The 17,211-nt window shown below is 45.1% G+C and overlaps 1 protein-coding gene and 1 long non-coding RNA gene across 4 annotated transcripts in view; one reads left to right on the top strand and one right to left on the bottom strand.

Moving 5' to 3' along the window:
• The window catches only part of LOC137375409 (sodium/hydrogen exchanger 9-like), a 490,009-nt gene that overhangs the window by 242,062 nt on the left and 230,736 nt on the right, over positions 1–17,211 (top strand). The gene's annotated exons all lie outside the window — the stretch shown is intronic.
• Positions 188–17,211, bottom strand: part of LOC137375410 (uncharacterized) — an 88,741-nt gene continuing 71,717 nt past the window's right edge. The window contains exons 3-4 of the long non-coding RNA XR_010975997.1: positions 7,033–7,085; positions 188–308 (exon numbers count right to left, since the gene is read on the bottom strand). This is a non-coding gene — a long non-coding RNA (uncharacterized lncRNA). The remainder of the gene's footprint in view (positions 309–7,032; positions 7,086–17,211) is intronic.

The raw sequence follows: 17,211 nt of genomic DNA, 5'->3' as shown, positions 1-17,211 counted from the left end.
TTGATTTCCTCTTTTACTAGCAATGCTACCCAACCTCCTTTCCCTTTTTGCCTGTCCTTCCTAAATATTGAATATCCCCGGATGTTCAGTACCCTGCAGCCACGTCTCCATAATCGCAACTATATCATATCCATTTACTTCTGTTTGTGCAGTTAATTCGCCTACCTTATTGCGAATACTCTGCGCATTGAGACATGATGCCTTCAGGCTTGTCTTTTTAACGTTTATCTTTTCTTGGTGATTGTAATTGTTTTAGGTTCCTCCCTCACCAACTGATTCACAATTATTTCTGGGTTGTTATTTGTATCCTGTACAGTGAAAACAGATGCAAAATTGCTGTTCAATTCATCCACCATTTCCTTATTTTCCATTATTAATTCCCCAAGCTCTCTCTTTCGAGGATCAAAACTCAGTTTACTTACTCTTTTCCTTTTTAAATACCTGTAGAAACTCTGACTATCTGTTTTTATATTTCTAGCTAGCTTTTTCTCCTACTCTAATTGCTCCCTCCTTATTAACCTTTTAGTCATTCTTTGCAGTTCTTCATATTCTGCCCAATCTTCTGATCTGCCACTCATCTTTGCGGAATTATATGCCTTTTGTTTTAATTTGATACTATCTTTAACTTCCTTAGTTATCCACGGATGGAGCATCCTTCCCTTAGTGTCTTTCTTTCTCACTGGAATGTACCTTTTCGAAGTATTCCAAAATGTCTCCTTAAATGTCTCCTTAAATGTCTGCCACTGTGTCTTACCGTCTTAACACCCCTTAATCTAATTTGCCAGTTTACTTTATCCAGCTCTGCCTTCGTACCTTCATAATTGCCTTTATTTAAGTTTAAAACACGAGTCTTCGAATCACCTTTCTCTCCCTCAAACTGAATGTGAAATTCAATCATATTATGATCACTGCTACCTAGGGGTGCCTTCACTATGAGGTCATTAATTAATCCAATGTTCAGCACCATTCATGACTCCTCAGATACTGAAGCAATCCGTGTTCATATGCAGCAAGACCTGAACAACATTTAGGCTTGGGCTGATAAGTGGCAAGTTACATTCGTGCCACAACAGTGCCAGGCAATGACCATCTCCAACAAGAGAGAATTCAACCATCTCCCCTTGACCATCAACGGCATTACCATCACTGAATACCCCACTATCAACATCCTGGGGGTTACCATTGACCAGAAACTGAACTGGACCAACCACATAAATGCTGTGCCTACAAGAGCCTGTCAGAGGTTGGGAATTTTGCAGCAAGTACCTCACCTTATGACTCCCCAAAGCCTGTCAACCATCTACAAGGCACAAGTCAGGAGTGTGATGGAATACTCTCCACTTGCCTGGATGGGTGCAGCTCCAGCAACAGTCAAGAAGATTGTCACCGTCCAGGACAGGGAGGGTGAACAGCCAGAGGTTGTGGTACACATTGGTACTAACGACATAGGCAGGAAGAGTGACGAGGTCCTGCAGGGGGAGTTCAGGGAGTTAGGTAGTAAGTTTAAAAAACAGGACCTCTAGGGTTGTAATCTCAGGATTACTCCCTGTGTCATGTGCCAGTGAGGCTAGAAATAGGAAGATAGTGCAGCTAAACACGTGGCTGAATAGCTGGTGTAGGAGGGAGGGTTTCAGATATCTGGATCATTGGGATCTCTTCCGGGACAGGTGGGATGTGTACAAGAAGGACGGGTTGCATCTAAACTGGAGGGGCACAAATGTCCTGGCTGCGAGGTTTGCTAGCGTCACTCGGGAGGGTTTAAACTAGTGTGGCAGGGGATGGGAACCAGAGCAGTAGGTCAGCAGGTGAAATAACTGAGGGGGAACTGGTGAATAAGGCCAGTAAGACTGAGAGGAAGAGCAGGCATGGAGATGTTGCTGAGCACAGCGGGACTGGTAGTCTGAAGTGCATTTGTTTCAATGTGAGAAGTATAACAGGTAAGGCAGATAAACTTAGAGCTTGGATTAGTACTTGGAACTATGATGTTGTTGCTATTACAGAGATTTGGTTGAGGGAAAGACAGGATTGGCAGCTAAACATTCCGGGATTTAGATGCTTCAGGCGGGATAGAGGGGGATGTAAGAAGGGTGGGGGAGTTGCATTACTGGTTAAGGAGAATATCACAGCTGTACTGCGGAAGGACACCTTGGAGGGATCATGCAGCGAGGCAATATGGGTGGAGCTCAGGAATAGGAAGGGTGCAGTCACAACGTGGGGGTTTACGACAGGCCTCCCAAAAGCCAGCGGGAGATAGAGGAGCAGATTGTAGACAGATTTTGGAAAGATGTAAAAGCAACAGGGTTGTTGTGGTGGGTGATTTTAACTTGCCCTATATTGACTGGGACTCACTTAGTGCTAGGGGCTTGGATGGGGCAGAATTTGTAAGGAGCATTCAGGTGGGCTTCTTGAAACAATATGTAGATAGTCCAACGAGGGAAGGGGCCGTACTGGACCTGGTTTTGGGGAATGAGCCCGGCTAGGTGGTCGAAGCTTCAGTAGGGGAGCATTTTGGGAACAGTGACCATAATTCCATAAGTTTTAAGGTACTTGTGGATAAGGATAAGAGTAGTCCTCAGGTGAAGGTGCTAAATTGGGGAAGGCTAATTATAACAATATTAGGCAGGAACTAAAGAATTTAGATTGGGGCGGCTATTTGAGGGTAAATCAACATCTGACACGTGGGAGTCTTTCAAACGTCAGTTGATTGGAATCCAGGACCGGCATGTTCCTGTGAGGAAGAAGGATAAGTTTGGCAAGTTTCGGGAAGCTTGGATAATGAGGGATATTGTGAGCCTAGTCAAAAAGAAAAAGGAAGCATTCGTAAGGGCTAGAAGGCTGGGAACAGACAAAGCCCTTGAGGAATTAGAATTAGAATTAGAACATTACAGCGCAGTACAGGCCCTTCGGCCCTCGATGTTGCGCCGACCATCTGACCTACACTATTCCATTTTCATCCATATGTCTATCCAATGACCACTTAAATGCCCTTAAATTTGGCGAGTCTACTACTGTTGCAGGCAGGGCGTTCCACACCCCTACTACTCTCTGCGTAAAGAAACTACCTCTGACATCTGTCCTATATCTTTCACCCCTCAACTTAAAGCTATGTCCCCTCGTGTTTGCCATCATCATCCGAGGAAAAAGACTCTCACTATCCACCCTATCTAACCCTCTGATTATCTTGTATGTCTCTGTTAAGTCACCTCTCCTCCTCCTTCTCTCTAACGAAAACAACCCCAAGTCCCTCAGCCTTTCCTCGTAAGACCTTCCTTCCATACCAGGCAACATCCTAGTAAATCTCCTCTGCACCCTTTCCAAAGCTTCCACATCCTTCCTATAATGCAGTGACCAGAACTGCACGCAATACTCAAGGTGCGGCCTCACCAGAGTTTTGTACAGCTGCATCATGACCTCGTGGCTCCGAAACTCGATCCCCCTACTAATAAAAGCTAACACACCATATGCCTTCTTAACAGCCCTATTAACCTGGGTAGCAACTTTCAGGGATTTATGTACCTGGACACCAAGATCTCTCTGCTCATCTACGCTACCAAGAATCTTCCCATTAGCCCAGTACTCTGCATTGCTGTTACTCCTTCCAAAGTGAATCACCTCACAGTTCTCCGCATTAAACTCCATTTGCCATCTCTCAGCTCAGCTCTGCAGCCGATCGATGTCCCTCTGTACCCTACAACACCCTTTGACACTATCCACAACTCCACCGACCTTCGTGTCATCCGCAAATTTACTAACCCACCCTTCTACACCCTCATCCAGGTCATTTATAAAAATGACAAACAGCAGTAGCCCCAAAACAGAACCTTGCGGTACACCACTAGTAACTAAACTCCAGGATGAACATTTGCCATCAACCACCACCCTCTGTCTTCTTTCAGCTAGCCAATTTCTGATCCAAAGCTCTAAATCACCTTCAACCCCATACTTCCGTATTTTCTGCAATAGCCTACCGTGGGGAACCTTATCAAACGCCTTACTGAAATCCATATACACCACATCCACGGCTTTACCCTCATCCACCTGTTTGGTCACCTTCTCGAAAAACTCAATAAGGTTTGTGAGGCACGACCTACCTTTCACAAAACCGTGCTGACTATCGCAAATGAACTTATTCTTTTCAAGATGATTATAAATCCTATCTCTTATAACCTTTTCCAACATTTTACCCACAACCGAAGTAAGGCTCACAGGTCTATAATTACCAGGGCTGTCTCTACTCCCCTTCTTGAACAAGGGGACAACATTTGCTATCCTCCAGTCTTCCGGCACTACTCCTGTCGACAATGACGATATAAAGATCAACAACAACGGCTCTGCAATCTCCTCCCTGGCTTCCCAGAGAATCCGAGGATAAATCCCATCTGGCCCAGGGGACTTATCTATTTTCACTCTTTCCAAAATTGCTAACACCTCCTCCTTGTGAATCTCAATCCCATCTAGCCTAGTAGGCTGTATCTCAGTAATCTCCTCGGCAACATTTTCTTTCTCTACTGTAAATACTGACGAAAAATATTCATTTAACGCTTCCCCTATCTCCTTTGATTCCGCACACAACTTCCCACTACTATCCTTGATTGGCCCTGTTCTAACTCTTATCATTCTTTTATTCCTGATATACCTATAGAAAGCCTTAGGGTTTTCTTTGATCCTATCCGCCAATGACTTCTCGTGTCCTCTCCTTGCTCTTCTTAGCCCTCCCTTTAGATCCTTCCTGGCTAGCTTGTAACTCTCAAGCGCCCTAACTGAGCCTTCACGTCTCATCCTAACATAAGCCGCCCTCTTCCTCTTGACAAGCGCTTCAACTTCTTGAGTAAACCACGGCTCCCTCGCTCGACAACTTCCTCCCTGCCTCACAGGTACATACTTATCAAGGACACGCATTAGCTGCTCCTTGAAAAAGCTCCACATTTCGTTTGTGCCCATCCCCTGCAGTTTCCTTCCCCATCCTACACATCCTAAATCTTGCCTAATCGCGTCATAATTTCCTTTCCCCCAGCTATAATTCTTGCCCTGCGGTATATACCTGTCCCTGCCCATCGCTAAGGTAAACCTAACCGAATTGTGATCACTATCGCCAAAGTGCTCACCTGCATCTAAATCGAACACCTGGCCGGGTTCATTACCCAGTACCAAATCCAATGTGGCATCGCCCCTGGTTGGCCTGTCCACATACTGTGTCAGAAAACCTTCCTGCACACACTGGACAAAAACAGACCCATCTAAAGTACTCGAACTATAGTATTTCCAGTCAATATTTGGAAAGTTAAAGTCCCCCATAACCACTACCCTGTTACTCTCGCTCCTGTCGAGAATCATCTTCGCTATCCTTTCCTCTACATCTCTGGAACTATTCGGAGGTCTATAGAAAACTCCCAACAGGGTGACCTCTCCTCTCCTGTTTCTAACCTCGGCCCATACTACCTCAGTAGACGAGTCCTCAAACGTCCTTTCTGCCGCTGTAATACTTTCCTTGATTAACAATGCCACACCCCCCCCCCTCTTTTACCCTCTTCTCTGTTCTTACTGAAACATCTAAATCCCGGAACCTGCAACATCCATTCCTGCCCCTGCTCTACCCAGGTCTCTGAAATGGCCACAACATCAGGATCCCAGGTACCAACCCATGCTGCAAGCTCACCCACCTTATTCCGGGTGCTCCTGGCGTTGAAGTAGACACACTTTAAACCAAGTTCTTGCTTGCCATTGCCCTCTTGCGTCCCTGTAACCTTATCCCCTACCTCACTACTCTCAACAGCCTGTACACTGGAACTACAATTTAGGTTCCCATTCCCCTGCTGATTTAGTTTAAACCCCCCCGAAGAGCACTAACAAATCTCCCCCCCAGGATATTGGTACCCCTCTGGTTCAGGTGAAGACCATCCTGTTTGTAGAGGTCCCACCTACCCCAGAAAGAGCCCCAATTATCCAGGAAACCAAAACCCTCCCTCCTACACCATCCCTGCAGCCACGTGTTCAACTCCTCTCTCTCCCTATTCCTCTCTTCGCTTGCACGTGGCACGGGCAACAACCCAGAGATAACAACTCTGGTTGTTCTCGCTCTAAGCTTCCACCCTAGCTCCCTGAATTTCTGCCTTAAATCCCCATCTCTCTTCCTACCTATGTCGTTGGTGCCTATGTGGACCACGACTTGGGGGTGCTCCCCCTCCCCCTTAAGGATCCCAAAAACACGATCAGAGACATCACGTACCCTGGCACCTGGGAGGCAACACACCAACCGTGAGTCTCTCTCGTTCCCACAGAACCTCCTGTCTGTTCCCCGAACTATGGAGTCCCCAATGACTAATGCTCTGATCCTCTTCCCCCTTCCCTTCTGAGCAACAGGGACAGACTCTGTGCCAGAGACCTGTACCCCATTGCTTACCCCTGGTAAGTCGTCCCCCCCAACAGTATCCAAAACGGTATACCTGTTGTTGAGGGAAACGGCCACAGGGGGTCCCTGCACTGCCTGCTGGTTCCCTTTCCTTCCCCTGACGGTAACCCATCTACCTACTTCTTTTACCTGAGGTGTGACTGCTTCCCTATAACTCCTGTCAATAATCCCCTCCGCCTCCCGAATGATCCGAAGTTCATCCAGCTCCAGCTCCAGTTCCCTAACGCGGTCTGCGAGGAGCTGGAGTTGGGTGCACTTCCCGCAGATGCAGTCAGCAGGGACACTCTTGGCAACCCCTACCTCCCACATTCTGCAGGAGGAACATACAACTGCCTTTACCTCCATTCCCACTATTCTAGATTCCCAACAAATCTACTGAAAAACCAAACGAAAAAAAAAGTCAAAACTTGTTCGCTTAACAATCCGACGGACTGAACTTTTTAAATAAAAAGCTTACCTTATCAACACACCAGAGTCCTTTTTTTTTGGTTAGAGGAGGAGGGTGGGTGGGAGACACTACACGTGTAGTGTCTCGGGTACTGCCACTGCCCAAATAAATAGTTTTCCCTTACCCAGCAGTCCCCTGGTCCTCCGAAACAAAAGGGGATTAACTTGTAACTTACACTGAAATTGATCGCTCAGCTGTAAGTTCGCTCCGCACCGCGTTCTGTCAAAGCTGCTCCTCGCAAAAAGAAAAAAATTTTAAAACTGCCCAAATAAATAGTTTTCCCTTACCCAGCAGTCCCCTGGTCCTCCGAAACAAAAGGGGATTAACTTGTAACTTACACTGAAATTGACCGCTCAGCTGTAAGTTCGCTCCGCACCTCGTTCTGTCAAAGCTGCTCCTCGCAAAAAGGAATATAAAGAAAGTAGGAAGGAACTTAAGCAAGGAGTCAGGAGGGCTAAAAGGGGTCATGAAAAGTCATTGGCAAACAGGATTAAGGAGAATCCCATGGCTTTTTATACGTATATAAAGAGCAAGAGGGTAGCCAGGGAAAGTTTTGGCCCACTCAAGGACAGAGAAGGGAATCTATGTGTGGAGCCAGAGGAAATGGGCGAGGTACTAAATGAGTACTTTGCATCAGTATTCACCAAAGAGAAGGACTTGGTGGATGATGAGTCCAGGGAAGGGAGTGTAGATAGTCTGAGTCATGTCGATATCAAAAAGGAGGAGGTGTTGGGCGTCTTGAAAAGCGTTAAGGTAGATAAGTCCCCAGGGCCTGATGGGATCTACCCCAGAATACTGAGGGAGTCAAGGGAAGAAATTTCTGGGGCCTTGACAGAAATCTTTGTATCCTCATTGACTGCAGGTGAGGTCCCAGAGGACTGGAGAATGGCCAGTATCGTTCTTTTGTTTAAGAAGGGTAGCAAGGATAATCCAGGAAATTACAGGCCGGTGAGCCTTCCGTCAGTGGTAGGCAAATTATTGGAGAGGATTCTTCGGGACAGGAATTACTCCCATTTGGAAACAAATGGACTTATTGGCGAGAGGCAGCATGGTTTTGTGAAGGGGAGGTCGTGTCTCACTAATTTGATTGAGTTTTTTGAGAAAGTGATGAAGATGATTGATGAAGGAAGGGCAGTGGATGTTGTCTACATGGACTTCAGTAAAGCCTTTGACAAGGTCCCTCATGGCAGACTGGTACAAAAGATGAAGTCACACGGTTTCAGAGGTGAGCTAGCAAGATGGATACAGAACTGGCTCGGTCATAGAAGACAGAGGGTAGCAGTGGAAGGGTGCTTTTCTGAATGAAGGGCTGTGACTCGTGTTGTTCCGCAGGGATCAGTGCTGGGACCTTTGCTGTTTGTAGTATTTATAATGTAATGTAGCCGGTCTGATTAGTAAGTTTGCGGACGACACAAAGGTTGGTGGAGTTGCGGATAGTGATGAGGATTGTCAGAGGATACAGCAGGATATAGATCGGTTGGAGACTTGGGTGGAGAAATGGCAGATGCAGTTTAATCCGGACAAATGTGAGGTCTAATACAGGTGGGAAGTATACAGTAAATGGCAGAACCCTTAGGAGTATTGACAGGCTGAGAGATCTGGGCGTACAGGTCCACAGATCACTGAAAGTGGCAACGCAGGTGGATAAGGTAGTCAAGAAGGCATACGGCATGCTTGCCTTCATTGGTCGGGGCATAGAGTATAAAAATTGGCAAGTTATGCTGCAGCTGTACAGAACTTTAGTTCGGCTACACTTGGAATATTGCGTACAATTCTGGTCGCCACACTACCAGAATGATGTGGAGGCTTTGGAGAGGGTACAGAAGAGATTCACCAGGATGTTGCCTGGTTTGGAGGGTATTCGCTATGAGGAGAGGTTGGATAAACTCGGATTGTTTTCACTGGAATGAGAGAGGTGGAGGGGCGACATGATAGAGGTTTACAAAGTTATGAGTGGTATGGACAGAGTGGATAGTCAGAAGCTTTTTCCCAGGGTGGAAGAGTCAGTTACTAGGGGACATAGGTTTAAAGTGCGAGGGGCAAAGTTTAGAGGGGATGTGCGAGGCAAGTTTTTTACACAGAGGGTGGTGAGTGCCTGGAACTTGCTGCCGGCGGAGGTGGCAAGTTTAAGAGGCATCTTGACAAATACATGAATAGGATGGGAATAGAGGGATACGGACCCCGGAAGTGCAGAAGGTTTTCGTTTAGACAGGCATCAAGATCGGCGCAGGCTTGGAGGGCCGAATGGCCTGTTCCTGTGCCGTACTGTTCTTTGTTCTTTGATCTAGGCACAAAACTTCTAGAAAGATGTAAAAGCTTTAGAAAGGATACAGAGGAAATTTACCGAGGATGAGGGACTTCAGACGTGAGGAGAGGTTGGAAAAGTTAGGACTGTTCTCCTTTGAACAGAAGAGGTTCTGAGGTGAACTCATTGAGATTTTCGAGTGATAGGTTTTGATAAAATAGATAGAGAAAAGCTATGCCCTCTCGCGAGTGGGTCAATAACATAGATTTAAATCATTGGCAAAATATCTAGAGGGGAGATGAGAAATTTTTTCACTCAGAATTGTTGGAATTTGGAATACTTTGTCTAAAAAGGTGATGGAAGCTGATTCCATAAATAGTTTTCTCAAGGTCGTTGGACAAGTACTTGAGGATGAGGAACTTAATAGATTACTGACAAAAGGTGGGGATGTGGGAGTAAACACGACTGCTCTTTCAAAGAGCCAGCACAGGCTCAGTGGGCCAAATAGCCTTCTCCTGTGCTGTAAGTTTCTATGATTCTATGATATGCAACAGCTGGGCTGTCCAGACCTGCACAGTTAAGTGAAAATGGCCTGTTCCTTTTGCAGACGCCAATGATGCAGGATGTGCTTCCTGTTGCTGCAAGAGTAATGGTGAGAGGAAGCAGCAGCACTGAGGAAACATTCAAGGACATGGTTAGCAGGGAGGATTGTGGTGCATTGATGAGATTGTGGTCTTGAAGTCACAACTTATTTTAGAAATATAGACTGGGGAGCTAGGTGGAGGACTGTTTTGGATTTATCTTTTCTATGCATTTGTGTTTTTACGGATGAGCCAAGTCCTGCCCACACACACAGCCATCCCGTAGGTTCAGAATGCAGATTCTAGGCTGTAATGCATTTAATGTAATGACTGAATTTGGATCCATTTTAGACCAACATACATGGTTGTCATCGCAACATGTCAGATTTATGTTACTGGAAATAAAATCAATTCTTTACGGGAAAAGAAAGTCCAAACAACAGGGATATTTCCATCTTCCACTAAAAGCCTTTCAGATTAGTACTAAATTTGTGTTTTTCACTTCCATCCACTTAGAACTGGATGCACCTGTCACAAATGTATTTAACTTTGGGCCTTTACAGTTGCCAGAGGGAAAATTTCCACCCAGTTCATCTGGACTGTATCTGAGCACAGCCGTAGAACAGAAAGAACAAATTTGCAACTCTACACTCATAAGCAACCCCTGAACTGCAGCAAGGTCCGCCAAAGCTTAACTGTGTTGGGTCTGTCAACATTAAAATACAACTGTATACCAACGACTGCTCCTTCTTTAATTCATTCTCAGCATTTATGCCTGCCCCTACTTGCCTTTGAGAAGGTGGTAATGGACCTTCTTGAATAGCTGCCATCCAAAAATTTCTGGTGATGAAAATTTAAGACAGATTGAGGCAACACAACCTGCACTAAATGGTTCCAACTTTAAGGAGCTTATGGATTTGTTTCTAAACTAAAATCTCAACTTTTTTTTATTGATTTCTGCAAAAATGCTACCTAATTGAGCAAAGTTATACCACTATCTGGTTTTAAGAATAGCTAATATACAAGACTGCTCCCACATCTATTGCAATCATTTTGATTTTCCCATCAGGATAAATTAGTGCATTCAATAATGCTGTTTTGTTTCTAAAATTTAGCTTTTCGTTAGTACACCTGAAATGCCCCATAATTCACTTCTTTAGTTGGACATATCTGGTATTTATCAGCATGTGCATATCCTGAGCCATCTAGAATAATAGTTTATCCATTACGTCGGGAAAAGGGAAACACAGAACAGCTCTTCCAAGGGTTCCCAGATGTCTTGAATCAGCTTTGCTCGTTCTCCCAGAAATTTTCATTTAGTAAGTCTGGAGTAGATTTGAACCTTGGTCACAGAGATAGACAAGCAAATCACTGTGCCACTTAACCTCTAGAATTGATTCATTAATTAGAACCATAAGTGCGTTTAAATTTGAAAAACTATTTCTGCAATATTACTTCCTTGTCTTGGTGCCGTGAAAACTGTTCCATTTATGTTGTGAGCTAGATTCTGCACAAGACAGTTCCATTTTAAAGTAAGTGTGTATTTTAAGGTTGCTGCTTGTGATAACACATTTCCCAGAAGCTGTCTGCCTTTACTTTCAGTACTTTTTCTGTTGACATTGTCCTTGGAGAGTGCACAGCCACTGGAAGTGACAGCTGAAACCACCTAACTCAGTGCTGTGCTCCATTTCCAACAGCAGTGCCACCTCATTTACTTTGCAGTCTTAAAACTGGTAATGTCAATGCAGCTCAGAGTGAATGTAAGCTGACGTGCCTCCCCACTGCCCCCTCCCCCCAAACAACTTCTCCTGAACGCTGGCATCATTTCTGCTTCTTTCAAATTGCTGATAGTTTCGTCTCTGAGGGTTTCTTCATAAATGAACTTCTCAGAAGCAAATTGGAAGAAGTGCATTAAATCTGCTGCGATTTTCAGCATGTGATCAGTGAGCCACTCAGAACATCTGCAGTGCTAGTGAAATGAATGAATGATCAAAAAGATTTGCATCCCTACAGATTGAGAGCTTGTTATTTCAACTGTGTATGTGCTCATTCTGCTCTCTCATTGTCACAATCAGTAACTCCTGTTCGCCAAACTGTCATCAGCGTTCACCGTCAGTACTCCATCTGGTGAATTGACCAAACTCTTTGCGTGCACAGGGACACTGTCAATCACAATGCTGTCTGGGAAATAATCAAGTTTGCAGATACAAACCAGTGATGGCACTTAAATTAACAGCCACTTCTTATTTATTGGGCCATAATTTGCAGTCAAAATAACAGCAAGGCTAATGGTGCTCCCTATTTATTTGTGAAAATGCTGCAGCAACTTCAAACTCTTGACCCCCCCCCCCCCCCCCTTGCCTTGTTACATCTCTCCCCATCTACAAAAGCCTCCTTTAAAACATAACCTCTTAAACTATTTTTTCAGTGACTACTTTCTCCTACTCTTGCTTGGATGTGTCCCAGTTGTGAAATGCCTTGAGTCAATTCAATATTTAAGGTGCTATATAAATAGAAGTGATATATTTTCCATCTTTCGTTAGCAGTATTTATACTGATAACGAATATCCCAGTAACATTCCGTCACTTTGCTAATGATTGAGTGTAGGCTGATAGGGTGGGAATTCGCCGGGTTTGATTTGTTCCGCTTCTCATGGACAGGAAATACCTGGCCAATTTTCCACATTGTCGGGTAGATGCCAATGTTGTAGCTGTACTGGAACAACTTGGCTAGGGGCACAGCTAGTTCTGGAGTCTTCAGTACTATTGCTGGAATGTTGTCAGGGCCCAGCACCTTTGCAGTATCCAGTGCCTTCAGCCGTTTCTTGATATCATGTGAAGTGAATCGGATTGGCTGAAGACTGGCATCTGTGATGTTCGGGATCTCAGGAGGAGGCCGAGATGGATCATCCAGTTGGCACTTCTGGCTGAAGATGGATGCAAATGCTTCAGCCTTGTCTTTTCCACTAATGTGCTGGGCTCCCCCATCATTGAGGATAGGGATATTTGTGGAGCCTCCTCCTCCTGTTAGTTGTTTAATTGTCCACCACCATTCACGACTGGGTGTGGCAGGACTGCAGAGCTTAGATCTGATCGTTGGTTGTGGGATCACTTAGCCCTGTCTATCACATGCTGCTTCTGCTGTTTGGCACACAAGTAGTCCTGTGTTGCAGCTTCACCATGCTGACACCTGATTTTTAGGTATGCCTGGTGCTGCTGCTGGCATGCCCTCCTGCACTCTTCATTGAACAGTATACTCTGACATACTGTTCGTTGCTAAGTACTCTTATTTACATTTTCAAGCTTTTTCAATTCCAATCAAACCTGCTGTCTCTCTGAAGACTGACTTAATGGAGAGGCTGATTCTTATTACACTGAAGAACGGTTTCTCTGGCGTTTGGGTATATTTCACATCTTCCTGTAGAATCCATGAGTGCCTCATTGGGTATGTGGATTCAAATGATGTACTGCAGTATTTATCTTGGGCTCAATAGAAGTCATGTAGGGGTAGATGGAGTGTAATGATGAGAGTTAGCTCAGTCAGTCATTTATACAGGGAGCATGAATGGGTCACAGCTAGTACAGTTAGCAAACAAATGGTGACACAAGGGCTGAAGAAAAGACACTAGACAGAACATAATATATCTTCAAATAATGTATCTTCAAGGAGGAAGAATCAGGGTTGAAGGGAGTTGAATTTGAGCCAGAGAGAAAATTATTTCAGCTTGAGGGAGGCTAATTGTAGCTGAAAGGATGTTTAAGCAGGTTGGAGACAGCAAAATCAGGGCCAGAGGGAGTAACATTTTGGGTTGAAATGAATCGATTCAGGACTGGAGGAAGAAATAATGCTCAGCAAGTGCATAATTTAAGGTGGAGTGGAATTCCAGAGAATTTAATGAGGGCTGTAGAGTGTGTCAGTTAAAATGAATGATGCAGAATCAAAGCCAAAGGAAAAGAAAGACTTGCATTTCCTTGTCACCTCATTACATCTTTAATAAATGTTTAAAATCATTTAATAGGAACATAGGATATTGAACTTTTACTTAGCAGTGCCGGGGCGGCACAGTGGCGCAGTAGTTAGCACCGCGGCCTCACAGCTCCAGGGACCCGGGTTCAATTCTGGGTGCTGCCTGTGTGGAGTTTGCAAGTTCTCCCTGTGACCGCGTGGGTTTTCACCCACCGTCAAAGACTTGCAGGTGATAGGTAAATTGGCCATTGTAAATTGCCCCTAGTGTAGGTAGGTGGTAGGGAATATGGGATTACTGTAGGGTTAGTATAAATGGGTGGTTCTTGGTCGGCACAGACTCAGTGGGCCGAAGGGCCTGTTTCAGTGCTGTATCTCTAAATAAAATAAAATTGTTAAGCAAAACAAATGTAATAGCCATTGTTTGCACACAAGATTCTACAAACAGCAGTGAGATGAGTCAATCTAGTAATTGGTAAAAGGAGGAATGTTTGCCATAATACTGAGAATACATCCTATTATTCTGTGAATAGTGCCATGGGAAAAAAAAAAACCCTTAGCAAATGTAATCACCTCTAAGTCTGCCAAATGATGCTTCACCTCCCGAAGGACGTGGATGAGCTTTCCGGACGTCGATGGTGGGCACTGAGGAAATGGCTTATTACCTGCACCAGATTCCACTCCCCCTCCCCCCCCCTTTACCCCCCTTCCACCCCCCCCCACCCCCGTCCCCTTCCCTGCTCCACCCTCTCAGCTCACCCCCTCACAACCCCGTCCCAGCCCGCCCCCCCCTCGCACCATCTTCACCCCGCACCCCCTTCCCCTGCACCCCCCCCCCCACCCCCTCCCTCTACCCCTCCCCCTTGCATCCCCTCCTCCCACCGGCACCATCCTACACCTGTGTAGGGGCCCCAACAACCCCACTGCCTTGTGGGCGTCTCGGGAGAGACCAAGGCTAAGGGAGTAAACCCTAACAGAAAATCCGGAGCGGAACCCCGTAGGCGGTCATGTGTCACCTTTGGCATGTTTCCGGCAGTTCCTGCAGCCATACTGGTGCCAAACGTCGTGTCCTGCACTCCTTTGGACCCCACCAGAAAGGCCGAGAGGGGGGTTTTGACGACTGGGCAACTCTCAACCTCCATAAATTTGCCCAGGCATGCGCCATGGAGAGGTCACTCCACTGACCACCTCCAGGCGCGTATCCATTGTCTCTCGAGATAAGGAGGCCCAAAAGAAAGAAGTGCCATGGGATATCCACCTGCACCAATGAAACAGACAGTGGTTTAGCCTTTCATTCAAGGGATAGTACTGCCAACAAGACAGCACTTCCTTAGCTCTTTGCTGAAGTGTCAGCCTAAACCACATACTCAAGTCTTGTAATGGGATTTGAACCCACAGCCCTCTGATTTAGAAGTGTGGGCGCTGCTAAACTTAGCTAAGATACATCTGCTAAAGGGTGCAACATAAGGACTGGAAGGGCTAGAATCAGAGCTGGGGGAGTAAAATTGTGACTGGAAGAGGAGGATTTAAGACAGAAATGAAGGTCCGAGGCAGAAAAATCCCCATCTAAGTTTTATTGCAGTCTGCTTATTCTCCTGAGCTCCAGTGCTTTACCCTGGAGATGGGAAAAATATTGAAAATTGTTCTTATTTTGTCAAATAGCAGAAGAAAAGATTTCCCAACAGTGCTAGACTTCAGCCTATGTTCACAAAAAATTACCTGTCTTAGTAAATTTAGCAGTATTGACCTTTACATAATGAGAACAAGATTCGGGAACTAGAATACCCTTTTCATAGAACTCTGAGCTAATTGGGTTTTTCAGGATCTGTAGAAATAAGGTCTTCTTGTGCTGTTAAACATTCCATCTGCTCGTATTTTTTGTGGTGGTTCTGACAAAGGATTTGCACTGATGCAGACATAGTTTATTCATTTCCAGCCTCCATTCTAACACTTTACTCACAGTGCTGGAAGGATGAATTATTATTGTGTTAGTACTACAGCTCCACAGCAGTTGTTCCATTCCTGTCAGAATGGAAGCATTATTACAAAGTCTGACAGCACTGTCCAATCAGTCAATTGATCAGGAAGATTTTCAATGGAATCTCTTCCTCCTCTTGAATGTTAGTTGCTAAGACTCACCAGAAAATTGGCAGTGGCCAGGGTCAGCGGCTCTTCTCAAAAGATTTACAAATTGTGCTTGCTAAATATTGCCGCATTTCCAACACCACCTGTCTCTACACAGTCCTTGAATGCATTGTTGCCATCCAACCTTTTTCGTCTTTCAGACTGGTCCGTTTGAATCATTTCACATTAGTTTCCATCCTTGAAACTACCCTGGTCAAAGTCTCCGATGGTCTTCTGAATGACTGAATGACTGTGGTGCATTGCCCCTCCTTAAACCTTTCTCCTACCTTCAGTGCAGTCGGCCAGTTCATCATCCTCCTTCGCCTCTCCTCTGCAGTCCACCTCCATGAACTGTCCTTTCGTGGTTCCCTTCCTACATGTTGCTATATAGCTAACACTTTTTCACAATGGCTTCTCCTGCCTCTCCATGCTCACCTCATGAATTCTTCAAAACATCCTTTCAGCCATCCCATTAAGGATAACTCAGAACTCCCTCCATTTAAACACTGACAAAACTACTATTATCCCAGTTTATTTTTGTCAGGAATTCTCTACTCCTGCAATTCCATTCCCCTTCCCAACTGCTCACTCAAACTGAGCCCAATGGTACTGTATTTGAAATACCACATCTAGTTTGTTAGTATCCAAACTCATTTCTAAACTTTGTCTCAAAGATGATGTCCGGAGTAGAAATGTACAACTACAGAGTGAGAATGGCCTGAATTTGTAACAGATTCTGGAAGTTAAGTGAGCAACATTGGCCGTAATTTAACATCGGGTGGGAGGCCTCACCCACTAGCTGAAAAGTCAGGGGCATGCCCCCCTCCGCCGGGCCTGGGGAGCACACTGGGATTTTTTGCTCCCCAGGCCCTTAATTGGCTTTGGGCGGGACTTCCACCTCAAATAGCAATTTGTTGATTGAGGGATATATATTGGCCAGGACACCAGGGATAGCTCCACTGCTCTTAGAAATAGTGCCAAGGGATATTTTCCATCCACCTGTGAGAACAGACAGAGCCTTGGTTTAATGTCTCATCTGAAAGACTGCATCTCCAACAGTGCAGCACTCCCTCAGTACTGCACTGGAGCTCCACTTCCACCACTTACAATTACATCCTATCTTGGACTTAATAGAATGCAAACAAATAACGTTTGGAATGAATGAACATTTGGGAGGAAAACATTGCAATCATTCAGCCCTGTATTAATTGTCAGTTTCTCAGATTGTGCCGGCACAACTTCATTTTCATCCACACTCTGCTGCTTTCTTGGAGGATTCGTAAATGTTAACCCTAGAATTGGCAAACTCGCGTAATTCAGTTACATCGTCCACATGCACAAAACTAAAGGAGAATTACAAGTGTTACCATATTAAACAATGTTTGTACTGTGAGTTTGACCATTTTAAAAAATAATTTCACTAACAGCTTAATTTCCTCT

Source organism: Heterodontus francisci, chromosome 11 (genome assembly GCF_036365525.1).
Source record: "Heterodontus francisci isolate sHetFra1 chromosome 11, sHetFra1.hap1, whole genome shotgun sequence".
In the NCBI taxonomy this organism is placed as follows: Eukaryota; Metazoa; Chordata; class Chondrichthyes; order Heterodontiformes; family Heterodontidae; genus Heterodontus; species Heterodontus francisci.
The sequence above is the reverse complement of the archived record's forward strand: the minus strand, read 5'-3'. Positions and strand labels throughout refer to the sequence as shown.